The sequence below is a fragment of the Engystomops pustulosus genome, chromosome 6 (genome assembly GCF_040894005.1).
Source record: "Engystomops pustulosus chromosome 6, aEngPut4.maternal, whole genome shotgun sequence".
In the NCBI taxonomy this organism is placed as follows: domain Eukaryota; kingdom Metazoa; phylum Chordata; class Amphibia; order Anura; family Leptodactylidae; genus Engystomops; species Engystomops pustulosus.
Genome location: NC_092416.1, coordinates 155,360,723 through 155,370,445, shown reverse-complemented (window position 1 = coordinate 155,370,445; position 9,723 = coordinate 155,360,723). Strand labels below are relative to the sequence as shown.

The 9,723-nt window shown below is 45.6% G+C and overlaps 1 long non-coding RNA gene across 2 annotated transcripts; it reads right to left on the bottom strand.

Annotated features, from left to right (window-relative positions):
• Positions 1-2,959: 2,959 nt before the first annotated feature.
• On the bottom strand, positions 2,960-9,515 carry LOC140064764 (uncharacterized). Of its 2 annotated transcripts, none has more exons than XR_011847809.1 (2): positions 9,077-9,515; positions 2,960-7,548 (listed from the first exon to the last, which is right to left on the bottom strand). It is a non-coding gene; the product is annotated as an uncharacterized lncRNA (long non-coding RNA). The 2 variants fall into 2 exon arrangements; XR_011847810.1 differs by lacking the exon at positions 9,077-9,515 and adding an exon at positions 8,420-9,046.
• Between the last annotated feature and the right edge of the window lie 208 nt (positions 9,516-9,723).

The window sequence follows — 9,723 nt, the reverse complement described above, 5'->3', positions numbered from 1 at the left end:
GCTCCGGCCCGGGTACGCCTATCCGTCCCTATACACAGCATTGTGTATGGGGGCCGGAAGGTTGTCGGGTCCGGCCGGAACTGAGTCCAGCGCTGCTCCGGCGGCCATGTTTGTTTACATGGCGGCCGGACCGGAGCGACAGCAGCGCTGGATACGGGAGGGCACCGGGAGGTAAGTACAGCTTTATTGTTTTAGTCAGCCCGCTCCCGGCCACATATAGGTTTTTTTTTAAAACTCGGACAACCCCTTTAAAGTGATACTTATTTCGCTACTTGAGACTATAGGAAAAAGGGAGAATGTGTGGACAGGGCTGAATTATCTTTGGAGGATCTTCTGCTGGCCCCACAATTCTCTGTGTACAGAGGGACACTGGAAAGAAGCTTAAATAATGCAAATTTTCCATCTTTTCCCTAGGAGGCCAATATGATCAAAAGTTGTTGAAGAACAGGGAGCAATAAGTTACTGCTTTCATTTTTGGTTGGCACCTCACAATAAATAAGGGGGGTTTTTGGGTTGCATTTTGGGCACTCGGCCACTAAAAGGTATAATTTTATAGATCATCTGGACCATTTTCTAATATTTTCTTTGTCACACTGCAAGTTCTGTGAATGGATCATCCTGCAAACCTGGTGTCTTACTTTTTTCCGCCAGCACCGCCCCATAGCCGCCAGGTTGTAGTTGTGTTATAGAGTCCTCGCTGTAGTTGCATTTAAAAAGGGCCAGTCTGCAAGGCTTGTAATGCAATCCATATGTAGCCGAGGTAATTTAAAGGGGTATTCACATTTGGGCAAATTAATGTTATTGTTTGTATAATGCAAAGTTATCACATTTTCCAATATACTTTCTGTATCAATTTTTCGCAGTTTCCTAGATCTCTGATTGCTGCCATTATTCTATGTTTACTTCTAGTGGATAGAAATCTGACCATGGTCACAAAGGTGCACAGCTCATTATTGTCACAGAGAATAATCAGAGCTGTAGGATATAACGAGCCGTGCACCAGTGTGACCATGGTCAGATTTCTGTCCACTGAAAGTAAACAGAAGCTTTCCATAGACTGACAGCAATCAGAGATCTAGAAAACTGTGAGGAATGGATAAAGAAAGTATGATGGAAAATGACATAACTTTTCAAACAATGTAATTTATTTGCAGAATTGGGAATACCCCTTTAAGGCACCTTCTCTAATGGGATCTAGCAATAAGGTTTCTATGGTATTAGTGTCCTATCAAGGTGTCAACTTGGTTTGTACATTGCCCTATGCTTGTGGATTTTCCACTGATGATGTAATTGCTTAGTACTTTTATGCCATTCACTGGTCGTCTCAATCGTCAATTGCTCCACTTCGGTCCATAGACCTTCTTCTTTCTTCTTCCCTCCCTTGTCCGCACCGCGCTGGGTTGCTTGCTAGAGGACCCCATGACTTTTCTCTCCGTCCATCGTGCACACCTCGCTCAGCAGCCTCCTCTGCTGTTCCACAGGCTGCCAGCTTATTGAGCGGATGCACGGCGCATGTCAGAATATTACATGTCCTCAACCCCTAGACAACGAGCATGTCACCCACCCCTGTGGCAACAACCATGTTCCCAACCCCCTATGTCAACGAGCAAAGACCTTCTCCTAGACAACAACCCTTTTTTTGTGTGTGTGTGTTTTTTTTTTTTGCTGAACCTTGAGCCTGCTGTGGACTACTTCAGATTCGGAGGATTACGTCAATGACCAGCATTTTTTTTTTACAACTAAAATGGTCAATGAGGGTGTGTCCGCATTTTTTTTCAATAAAATGTTCTATTTGTTAATAAGAGTGTGTTTTTCTTTTCTTTGCGACACTCTTCATAGTTTGCCATAGTAATGGTGCTGTCTAGTTGACGCTGCTCATTACTAAGGGCTGGCTTTAGTGTTTAGTGCTAGGAAGAGCTACAAACCAGCACCTGACTGTCTATAGATGGTCAGGTAGTGGGGCGGCTGCAGACTATTACTGTTTTGCTCGAATAGCCCCTTAACAGTGGTGTATCCCATCCCAGTAATGGCAGGCTGCCGCTGCAGCTTTTTTGTATCTGGCTGATTTGTAAAATAGGGGGAAACTCGCACCGTTTTTTTTTCATTTCTGGACAAAAAAAATGAAAAAAAAAACCTGGTGTAAGTTCCCCTCCTATTTTTCCTTTTTAGGCAAAAGAAGTTGAATATGGCCAACCCCTTTAACTGAAATAAAATCCACAGATCCAGCTCTTCAACAGGGTAAGAGCGCACTATAGTGCTAAAAACACGTTGAATGTCTAGTCATATATCTGTTTTATGCCTGTGGACGCCATGGATTGATACAATAATCTGTTGAAGACCTGGATCTGTGGATTTTATTTCGGTTTGGATACATTGCCCTAGCAGCAGGGTGGATCCGTTCACTCTAAGATGACACCCAGGATCTAGGTGAGCTGTGGGCCAACCCCTTTAACCCTTTTGTACATGATATGTCACAATGTGCCACAGCCATATTGTATCAGAGCTTCAGAAATGATAACTAAACGTCACTCCCCGATGACATCATGTGATGCATTATGCAGCAAACACCCAGTGTGTATGAAGAGGCCTCAGCCTCCAGCCTCCATCTTATATTGTGGCCTCCCCCTCTTCTTGCATCCCCTTGCAGGCCCTGCCCAGTGTGGAATAGGCCCGTTCACCTGGACGAAGCTACCCCTTACCCGTTTAGACATCCGTTTAGACATGTAAGATGTGTGTATATGATTTATACAAAATGTATGTATGATGGCAATGTATGGAATGTATGATGCGTATGATGTATAAGGTGTGCGTATGATGCATGTATGTTCTATGTATGTTGTGTGTATGAATGATGTATATAAGGTGTATGTATTGTCACTGATAGCCCTAATATGCTACACTTCATGCTGTAATTTCTATGTGCTACTGTGAGATGAAATAATCGCAGAGACACCGGAAATACTGATAATAAATCTTTTATTGGCAATAAACAGAGGAGCCATAATGGCTTGTATTATAATAAAATGGGAGTAGGGGTCTCTGAAGGCCCCAACCCCCCAGTGATCCAGAGGAAGGCGAAAAACCCCCCAGAGATCTCTGCCTCAGAGGGGAAAAAAATTCCTTCCTGACCCCAAATATGGCGATCGGTTATCACCCTGGATCACATCTATCCATCTGCCTATTGCTGACCTGCTCCGAAAAGCGGCCATGGGACTCAGACTGTCCATTCAAGAAAATACAATATACAACATATCAGTCTACACTATTGCCCTCAGTCTTACTATATCTTATAATTTCTCATCCTGCCCCACAGTTTACAGTCTAGATCAGGGGTGGGCAATTATTTTACCCATTGGGACACATGAGAAGGTGGAAAGGTTTTAGAGGGGCGAACTAAAATACCTAGACTCAGATACTCAATACAAAACGGCCCCTCTCATTACGCCCACATTCATAACTCCCCCTCCCCTCAGGCCCCCAATTATAGTGCCTCACCTCTTAATGCCCCCTATTATAATGCTCCCTCCATTATGCCCCCATTTATAGTGCCACCTCTCATTAATGTCCTCTTTTACAGAGCCCCCTTTCATTATGCCCCTATTTACAGTGCCCCTCTCATTATCCCCCCTTTATAGTACCCCCTATTCCATCCTCCCATCCTCCTACCCTCCTATTCCAGTTTAAGTTTAAAAAAAAAAAAGACAATACTCACCTTTTTCCCGGGGTCTTCTTTCCTACAGTGAGGCCCCCAGTACCGGCGACACACAGACGTTCTCGTGTTGCCGGCGCTGGGTGCCATACTGTGCATAGTGGCAGAACAGGAAGTGTCACAGGCCCCGGCAGAGCCGCTAAGTATCTTTGACCATCAACGTGACGACCCACCACAATCTGGCAGGCGGTCACTGGAGTCAAAGATACTTAGCGGGCTGGATGTAGGTAATGATAGGTCTGACCTGGTGTAGACCTACGCATTAGCCTGTGCCAGGACTAGAGAAGGCTAGGGGCAGTGCGCAGGCGCGGTGCAGGAACACCCCTCGCCAGCCCGCAATGCAGCCAGCCGTTTCCCCCCTTCACACCCCTCCACAACCATTTGGGGTGGAGGTGGCAGAAGGGGAAAATAGACCCATTTCCTAACCGTATGTCAGGAACTGCACCTATTTAAGGGTACGCCTTATTTTAGGCCACCCTTCCCTATAAGAAAAGCAGAGTCCTGATGATTAGCCTTCGCCTATCACTACAACATACAATAAGCCTCTACTCCAATCTACTATATTTCCCGCTGGCTTACAATATCTTAGAATTTCTTATCCTGCTCTACACAGCTTCTAGTCTAGATAAAGGATTCCTCTCTGTTATAATCTGGTGATGACCAGGGCACCGCAGATCTCTTCCAGGATCAGGCTACATGTCGAATTTGGCCACAATACACTGTATGCATACAGGGGACACAGTGCTGCGCTGCCCCCTACAGCCAGTGAGAGTGAATGGGATCATGAAGCGACTGACAAGGGCTTTAAGCATGACACGATAGCCCCATGTTGATGTTGTTAGACCGCCGTGTCGTGTTGCAGCGTACATGACATAGTGACTGATGTTGGATGTTATGACGCCACCATATCATGCTCGCAACATATGTGACACAATGGGGGAAATTCATCATATCCCGGTGCTTTGTGCGCCAGAGTATGATGAGGCCTCCACCCCCGGCACACACCGGATCTATCAGGAAGCTCCAGCTTCAGGATAAATCCTGCAGTGTTGCACCGTGGGCAGTTTAACGCAGTTCTACTATGGTGTAGAACTGCGCATTAGCCTGTGCCAGGAAGTGGCGCAGACTATGGGCAGTGTGCAGGCGCGGAGCAGGAACACCCAACGCCAGCCCACAATGCCGCCAGCCGTTACCCCCCCTCCACACCCATTTAGGGTGGAGGTGGCAGAATAACATGACCGCCGTGTCGTGTTGCAGCGTACATGACATAGTGACTGATGTTGGATGTTATGACGCCACCATATCATGCTCGCAGCATACGCGACACAATGGGGGAAATTCATCATATCCCGGTGCTTTGTGCGCCAGTGTATGATGAGGCCTCCACCCCCGGCACACACCGGATCTATCAGGAAGCTCCAGCCTCACGATACATCCTGCAGTGTTGCACCGTGGGCAGTTTAACGCAGTTCTACGCTGTTGTAGAACTGCGCATTAGCCTGCACCAGGAACTGGCGCAGACTATGGGCAGTGCGCAGGCGCAGTGCAGGAACACTTAGCGCCAGCCCACAATGCCGCCAGCCGTTCCCCCCCTCAACACCCATTTAGGGTGGAGGTGGCAGAAGAACATGACCGCCGTGTCATGTAGCAGCGTACATGACATAGTGACTGATGTTGGATGTTATGACGCCACCATATCATGCTCGCAGCATACGCGACACAATGGGGGAAATTCATCATATGCCGGTGCTTTGTGCGCCAGTGTATGATGAGGCCTCCACCCCCGGCACACACCGGATCTATCAGGAAGCTCCAGCCTCACGATAAATCCTGCAGTGTTGCACCGTGGGCAGTTTAACGCAGTTTTACACTGGTGTAGAACTACGCATTAGCCTGTGCCAGGAAGTGGCGCAGACTATGGGCAGTGTGCAGGCGCGGTGCAGGAACACCCAACGCCAGCCCACAATGCCGCCAGCCGTTCCCCCCCCTCCACACCCATTTAGGGTGGAGGTGGCAGATAGGGGAAAATAGACGCATTTCCTAACCATAAACCAGGAACTGCATCTATTTCAGGGCTTGTACGCTTTTTTTTAGGCGCGCAAGCTCTGATAAACCCCCCATGGGCGATGTTGATGTTCGTGTCATGTTTATAGCAGTAAGTCGTACCTTGACCTCACCCACTATCATTATCAGCAGGGAAGGCGAAGCTGCACTGCAACCTCTGTTCAGTGCTGCGGCCGAAGTCCTCATGCAGCCACCCTTCCCTTTAAGAAAAGCGGAGTCCTGGTGATTGGTCCCTAGGCTTACAATATCTTATACAGTGGCGTACCGACCATGGTCACAGAGGTCGCCATTGAGATCGGGCCCATCGGACGGAGGAGGGGCTATTAGCAAAGCCGGATCAATCATTGGCGCTCTTGGAGACGATGGGCCCGCTCTCAATGGCAACTGCGGTCGGTAGACCACTGGCAGGGGGGGGGCAGAATATGTAATAATTCATTGTGCGTGGGACAGAATATTAAATCATTCATTGTTGAGGGGCACAGAATATGTAATAATTCATTGTGGGGGGAGAGAATATGTAATAATTCCTTGTGGGGGGACAGAATATGTAATAATTCATTGTGGGGGCACAGAATATGTAATAATTCATTGTGGGGGGAGATAATATGTAATAATTCATTGTGGGGGGACAGAATATGTAATAATTCATTGTGGGGGGGCAGAATATGTAATAATTCCTTGTAGGGGACATAATATGTAATAATTAATTGTGGGGGACAGAAAATTAAATAATTAATTGTGGGGGTACATAATATGTAATGATTACTGAAATGTCGGTTAGCAGAAAGGGTTTTGAGGTTTTTTTTTAGGTATAAATGGGGGGGGGGGGGCACCCATAAGGAATTTTGTCCCGGGGCCCGGTGGATTCTAGTTACGCCACTGATCTTATACTTTCTTATCCTGAGCTTCTAGTCTAGATAAGTACATGTGGAATCTGCTTGCAGGTGTCTTTATGAAGTGTTTGCACCAATTTTATGTCACGGCTGCACTGTGTCCGCTGCAACACAAAACCTTGCACCTTGCATTTGCATCGGGCGTCAAATTTATTTTGAAAGTCTGACATTTGTGGCGCACACTCAATAAACCGAGTGCACCAAAAAAAACTAGTGCAATCGGTTTACGTATGACTGGTTCGTGCATGGTGTGCCAGGTTATTGGAGACCATGCGCCGGTCTGTGCTCTCTGCACGGTAGCTAGCACCCTGTGTCTTCCATTTAACAATACAAGACACCGGGTGCTGGTTACTGATTGCATGCGTTTGCATAGACACGGGCCGTGGCCCCCATGTGCTTTGATACCACTTCTAAATGGAATCACAGGGGTACGTGTGACCACATCCTGAGGGCGCGTTCACACGTTGCGCTTTGGTTGCGCTTTCATTGCGTTTTAAAACGCATTACAACAGCTGAGATGAGGTGATTTGCCTAATTGCATTACTGTTAATGTTTCCATTTACAAAACGCATTGTAAACGCGATGTTAAGGCATGTGTTAACTATGCGTTAACGCATTTGTTTTGTTAACGCATGTACTAACATTGCGTTAACACATGTAAATAGTAATGTAAATGGGCAAATCACCTCTCCTTAGCTGTTGTAATGCTTTTCAAACGCAATGAAAACGCAGTGTGTGAATACGCCATAAGGCTTACAATCATTCTTCTAATAAAAGAAATCTACAGAGGGGACATTGCCTCTGGCTGACCTTTGGTTGCTAATCTTGTATATCTTATTGTTGATCGGGTCTTGTCGTGTAGTCGTGAAGCGTTCAATCTGCCTAATAAACAGAAATAAGAAACATGTCAATTATCATTTACAACAAATTTTTGCCTTAAATTTTATAAATCTGTAGGACGATGAGAGGCTAAACCCCTTCCTAATAAACCCGCCCTTTCATGTCCACTTTTTGTAATATTAGCAATTTGTAAAAATAGACATCCTATTTATAGATACGGAAGATACCAAAATCATTTGTGTAAACATGGGCACAGCCTGCATCAGGTGTGTGGGGGGGGGGGGGTATTAAGGGCAACTGTTACATTGCACATTTTAGCGCACATTAAATTCACATTAAATTATATAATGTCCACAAATTGCCAGAATGAATATATTTTATGTATTTTCCTGTAGCATAGTATAAATTAAGAAGGACATAGTGGAGATTTATTAAGATTGGACCATTACGCACCGGTGTTAATATTCTACCCTCTGATGCACAGTGCCCCAATATACCAAGATGCCCAGCCTGGGGTACAGCTCCGCAGGACTTATTCTGCAGGCTATAGTAAATCCTCCCTCTGGCCCCCTCCCCGCCATCCCCAATTTTAAAAAAGGTGGTATGGAGGTGGCAAAAGGGGGAAAGGTTTTTTAAGCCTTTTCATGCCTAGAACGCCTGAAAACTGACATACAAGACACGATAAATTCAGAGTGTATGAAAATTTAGGACGGCATGAATACACTCACATAGACAGATATATGTTATATATGGCACAAATCTATGCCTGCTCTTAGCTGGCGACATGGGATGCCCCATATTTATTAAGAGGTGGGTGCCAGTGCACTCTACAGTAAGGCTGATATATAAATCACTTTGTCTAACAAACCCTTCTTGCTGACTTACCTTCTTCCCACCCCCCTTGCTGACTTACCTTCCTGATATTCGGCGTCCTCATGAGCAGCTCACAAGGAGGAGGTACCATACCCTCACATACACAGATATATACAATGCTACATAATGATAGACATATGCACTCTACAAGCTCGGAAGCCCCTCATTGTGATGTCATAAGCCAGTTCATTTGCATATGTTCCGCTCACTTTTTATACTTCCTGGGGTCCCCCTTTAATTCCCTGTATTAACCCCTGTATATTTTCCCCTGCTACATTCTGAAAATACAGAAGAAGTTTTATATAAAGTTGCTGTATATGATGAAGCTGGCGACTCAGGGTGCCCATATTTATTATGAAGTGGGTGCCAGTGTATTGTAGAGTAAGACTGTTATATAAACTACCTGGTCTCACTAAATTAACCCCCTTCTCTGTTTGTAGATTTACCTGTCTGCTGACTTATTTACCAGCTCCACCACCTCCACTTACCTGTCAACCCCCTCTTCTTCCCCCCCTCTTCTTCCCTTTCCTCTTCCCTTTTTGTGACTTACCCTCCCTAACTCCCTTTCTTCTCCCTTCTTGCTGACTTACCTACCAGCTTATCCCCACCCTTCTTACCTTCCCCCTTACTACTCAGGACTTACCTGTCTGCTCCTCCCCCATTACTCTTCCCACCTTCTTCCTTCTTGCTGACTTACCTTCCTGGTCCTCTCCCTTCAGTCTCCTGATGACAAATGAGCAGCTCACAAGTGTCGCCTCTTTTTATATCGGTGCCCCATTGTGATGTCATCAGATATTATAATACATTCAAATTTATGTAAATGTGGAAGGGGGTATCAAACAGCAGTACACAGGTATACAGGGTATTGTCAACACGTTTCTAGCACTAAACCGCGCTCCTAATCATGTGGAGCATGTGTTGACGATACCCTGTATACCTGTGTACTGCGGTTTGGATGCCGTGTAATGGATGAATAAAGGCGGTTTTATCCTTTAAAGAAAGGCAGATCCGTGGATTCTTCTTTTGTACTACTATACTTGTTGCAGCCAAGTTGGATCTGGGCTAGAGGGGAAAAAAGTGTAATGCAGATCCAGGTGATCTGGAGAAATCTTGGATTTGTTTACAACTGTTCTAGTTGCCCATGGAAACCAATCAGAGCTCAGCTTTCATTTTATAAACAGCTAAGGGAAAATGAGAGCTGTGCTCTGATTGGTTGCCATGGGAAACGGTTCTGCTCTAAGAGACTAACGATAAATCTCCTCCATATATACAGTGATACAGATGTAATTTACTGGTAATTTATTGGTAATTTACTGTACTTTAGCCTCAGACTGCAATAAACAG